Source organism: Balaenoptera acutorostrata, chromosome 6, assembly GCF_949987535.1.
Source record: "Balaenoptera acutorostrata chromosome 6, mBalAcu1.1, whole genome shotgun sequence".
Taxonomy (NCBI): Eukaryota; Metazoa; Chordata; class Mammalia; order Artiodactyla; family Balaenopteridae; genus Balaenoptera; species Balaenoptera acutorostrata.
In genome coordinates this window covers 123,768,433-123,773,186 of record NC_080069.1, presented here as the reverse complement: position 1 = coordinate 123,773,186, position 4,754 = coordinate 123,768,433, and the positions used below count along the sequence as shown (strand labels likewise).

General features: G+C 60.9%; 1 long non-coding RNA gene across 1 annotated transcript; it reads right to left on the bottom strand.

Moving 5' to 3' along the window:
- Positions 1-552: 552 nt before the first annotated feature.
- On the bottom strand, positions 553-3,021 carry LOC102997297 (uncharacterized). The gene is made up of 3 exons (XR_452182.3): positions 2,806-3,021; positions 1,353-1,523; positions 553-966 (listed from the first exon to the last, which is right to left on the bottom strand). It is a non-coding gene; the product is annotated as an uncharacterized LOC102997297 (long non-coding RNA).
- Between the last annotated feature and the right edge of the window lie 1,733 nt (positions 3,022-4,754).

Below are 4,754 nucleotides of genomic sequence, written 5' to 3'. Positions count from 1 at the left end.
AGGCCCTGGGAGATACACATTCTGTAGACAGAATGTGGTCCTTCTCAAAAGGCGAGAGCGGCCAGGGAGTGAGCACTTTGGGTCAGGTTTTCCTTCTGCGAGTGAAACAGTCTGCCCCGAGACTGTGGGGAAGGATGCACGTGACTGTGAATGTACTCGATGCTCATGAAGTGCACGATTTAAAATGTAAAAAATTAAATGCCACTAGGGGCTTCCCTGGTGGCACAGTGGTTAAGAATCTGCCTGCCAATGCAGGGGACACGGGTTCGAGCCCTGGCCTGGGAAGATCCCACATGCCGCGGAGCGGCTGGGCCCGTGAGCCACAACTGCTGAGCCTGCGCGTCTGGAGCCTGTGCTCCGCAACGAGAGAGGCCGCGACGGTGAGAGGCCCGCGCATCGCGATGAAGAGTGGCCCCCGCTTGCCACAACTGGAGAAAGCCCTCGCACAGAAACGAAGACCCAACACAGCCAAAATCAATCAATCAATCAATCAAACATACGCATCTGATTCAAGATCCTCATTAAAAAAAAAAAAAAAAAAAAAAAAAAAAAAAAAAAATTAAATGCCACTATATTAAGGCCTAAAATAAAAGACATCGCAAATAATGTAAAATGAAAAAGTAAAAATTAAAAAAGCAAAAACAGAACAGAAATAACAGGGGAGGGGAAGGAAAGTTCTGGGTTGGGGGGAGCAGGTAGAAGGTGTGGGTCAGAGCCGGCACTGAGGGCGGAGCCGGAGCCGGTCCTCCCTGCAGGGCTGGCGGGTCCAGGGCTGGCTCTGGGTCTCCACAGGAGCGGGTGCAGGTGACCTTCCCAGGCCATCTGGGGTCCTCGTTCTGGAGACCCCTTCATGTTGGCGCTCGCCCCAGCCTGTGCTGCCCTCGTGGGCCGTGTGGATACCCCTCACTCAGGGAGACGGAGGGAGTGTCCCCGTCGACCAGCCTCACTGATCTCCCGAGTGGAGCTCTGCAAAGACAGTGACCGGCAGTGGCCCTGAGGACTCAGAGCCCTGCCCGCCCGATGCTGATGCTTTTTCTGCCCACTGGACCCTCTGCTCCCAGATCAGGCACCCACCTGTGTCTGCACAGACCTTACCCGGGATGAAGTGAGACCCATCTCCAGGACTGGGGATAAATCTCGGGCAGAAGGGCGCCGCCCCAGCTCCCCACCTCCCACCCCGTGACCTTGACCTGGGGGGTCAACACGACTGGCCCACCAGGCTTCTGGCCCCTCATCGGGGCAGGCCAACTAGGCACGAACCCTCCCTTCCACGCACACAGGGAGGGGACACAGAGCTCCCCAGGTGGGACCCCAGAGGCAGCCTGGTCGGGAATGGGCTGCCCTGGGCCTACCTGTGTCACCTTAGGGTGCCTCCGGGGAAATGGCGAGATGCGTCTGTGACCGCGGCCTCAGGACGCAGCAGGAGGGCACGTTGCTCGTTCCAGGGCTCTGGCCGAGCGAGCTGGGCAGGGGCTTCTCTAGAACGTGGTGCCTGGTGACCGGGTTCCGAGTTCTGTTGGGCTCTGTCATCGGGGAAGTGAGGTCACTTCCTAGGGTCCCCATACTCGGGCTTCCTGCTCAGACATGAGCTCCCCAAGGGCCCTTCCGGGCTGCTGACTGCTCACCCCCACCCCATGCTGTGTCCCTGCACGGTGACACCAACAGGGAGGCCTGGGTGCCGCCAGGACCCCAGCTCTGGGGACACAGCTGGGCTCAGACCCGGCTCCTCCTTGTCACCAGTGATGCGACCCTGGACAGGCTGTGTGCCTCTCAGGGCCTCACCAGTCTCCCCACCTGCACAGTGGGGTCATTCTAACATCTGCTTCCTAGAAATGTCATCAGGTGTAGACACCTATGAACACCTACGGTGCCTGTAAAACCCGTGGGCTGGGATCACACGGAGCTCATGCACAGACTTAGCAGTGGGAGGACCACGGAAAGGGCTGGTGTAGCACAGAATACAACTCACACAGGCCTGGGTCTGCCCGGGGGTCTAGGGACAGTCGCTTCCCCTCCTATCTCTTTCTCAGCACCCCCGGGAGGGGTGAAAGTAATGACACTCTGACATCATTCCCCCTCTAGCAACAACCTTCCAGGTCCTCCTGTCATGTTTAAACTCAGGTCCAGGTGTCTCACCTCGGCCTGTGGGTGGGCCGCCCCACGACGGCTCCCAGCCTCCCTGCCTCTGCCACACATGCCTGTGTCGTCCCTCCCCTGAGGGTGGATGGGCTTTGGGACTGGGTTCAAACAAATAGAATTGGGCAAAAGGGATGCGCGGTTGTTTCCAAGACTGGTTTATGAAAAGTCTGTGACTTTCTGCCTGGTTCCCTCCCTCCTGTGTTCATTCTCTCTCCCTGTCTCTGTCTCTCTCTGTCTCTGGTCCAATGTTCTAGAGAAGCAAGATCAGGTATTAACGAGCTGCCCTAAGGGGCTCCAGTGCAAAGAACCGACACTGGGTCCCGGCCCACAGACAGGAAAGACCCGAGCCCCCGTCCAAACTGAATCCCGCCAATAACCCGAGAATGATCTCAGAGACAGACCCCACCCTGACTGAGCCTCAGCTGAGACCACAGCCCAGCCTCCTGGGGGACCTCGGGGCAGAGGCTCCCAGCTGAGCTGAGCCTGCCTCCTGGTCACAGACACTGAGAGGGGCAGTGTCTGTCCTTGTAAGCGCTAAGTTAGGGGATGCTGTCGCGTGGCACGGACACCAGGACGTCCTTCCAGCCCCGGGTCTGACCCTGCCTCCCCCATCCCCCCACCTCCGCTCCTCCCCGCTCTCTCCAGCCACACTGGCTCCTGTCTCACCTGCTCTCCGGCCAAATTCTCTTCTGCCTCCGAGTCTCTGCACCTTTGAGCTCCCCCCCAGATCACTGCTCACAGAGTGTGCAGGGCTGGCTGCTCTTGTCTTTCTGGTCCTGGCATCAATGTCACCAGGGAGCCTTTTAGACCCCCAGGGGCTCCCGGCCCTTCCTCCGGGGCCCTGACTCATTTCCCTAGAGCACTTGCTCTTCTCTCTCACGTGGATTTGCTTTCCTGCTCGTGTCCATCTGCCCCTCCAGGCTGTGAGCTCCTGCAGAGCAGGGACCATCTGTCATGTCAGCACCGCCCCCGGGCCTAACACAGCCCCTGCTCAGGGTGAGTGCAGGGGGACAGTAGCTGAATGATCTATAGGGGGTCTCAGAGCCCCCTCCCGCCTCTGAGCAGCTCACACTGTGGGCCTGGAGGCTAACAATAAATGGTGCATGTTGGATCCGCGGCAGGGGGACGCCCAGAATGACCCCGGGTGTCCCTTCCCTGCTCCAGTTGCTCCATCCAGTAGCGTGCGCACAGCCTGCCTCCTGGTGGTCAGCCCAGGAACTGCAGCCCCAGGCAGGAGACCAGAAAACTAACCACAGAACTTGTTGGGGGTCCTCAAGGCAGTGGTTCCACCGGGGCCGAGGGGGCAAAGGAGCAGGACCTGCCGGCTCCTGGGGGACGAAAGGGACCTCAGAGCCTCTCTTGCTCCCCTCGTTCCCTCCACTGTCCTGGTGTGCAGTTCACTCCGGAGGCCTCCTCATCCCAACCAGGGCAGTGACTCCACCCGCTTCCAAATGAGGACCCCCAGGCGCCAACAAGGAGGGTCTTGCCCCTGGTCCCCGATGAGTGGTCCAGTCTCTGCCACCTTCTGCACCCCAGGTCCCCAGTCCCCCAAGTCCCCAGGCTGTCCCCTGCTCAGAAGGGCCTCAGGGGGTACAAAGCATTTTCCAAGGACTCAGAGCACAATGGGTCAGGGATGGAGAACCAAGGTCAGCAGACTCCTCTGCAACCTTATGGGACCTTAGGGATCACCCCGTCTGTGCACCCACTTTACAGAGAAGTAAGCTGAGGCCTCCTCTCCTGTAGCCCCTCCACAGTAGGGAGGGGGTCTCATCCTAGTGCCCGGTGCCAAGAGTAGTGGACACAGGGCCCAGACCCTGTCTTCTCCAGGCAGCTCTAGTGATGGCTCAGGCCAGGCAGACCCCTGCGCACCCCTTCCATCAGCCCGGCATCTCTCACCTCCCTATGCTAGGGCCAGGATGTTGCTAGGGGGTCATTATCCCTGCCCCGTGGCAGAGCTGCCCCCAACCCCCTCCTTCTCACCCCTTGTTCCTCCCCCGTGTGCACTCCCCTCTGACCCCCGGCAGGACAGTCAGTGTGTGAGTGTGTGTGTGTGCACGCGCTCACATGTGCCCTCATGGAGACACCCAGAGGAATCAGCCCCACATGGGAAGGGGTGGGCAGGGGTCCTCCAGGATCTGAGGGGCTCTCATCCCAGAGTAAGCCCCATGGGAGGGTTGAGGCTGGCGGGGGAGGCGGGAACCATCCCCGCTCCTCTGGACTCTGCCCACCTCCCAGCCCCAGGCAGACCCTGCCTCTTCCGGCCTCGTGACGGGTTGGACGCGGACCTGCATCAGCCCAGCTCTGCGAGGACGCCCCCGGGCTCTCCCCTCTGGACCATGTGGGGAGGACTCGCTCAGGGTCGTACTGGCCTCCCTCCCGCGTGGCTACCCGGCCTCACGTTCACGGCCGGGCGCGCACACAAGACCCAGGATGCTGCGTGCACGTGACCGCGCCCCACAGAGCGCATGCGCAACGCCTACGGCTCCCCGCGCGGCTGGTCCCATGTCCCAACCCCTGCTAGCTGCTCTACGACGCCCCCGCCGCGTTCCCTGAGCCGTAGGCCCACCCTCCCCCGGCAGGTGGGCTGCAGGACGCCGGGCTGGGTGGGTCGGACA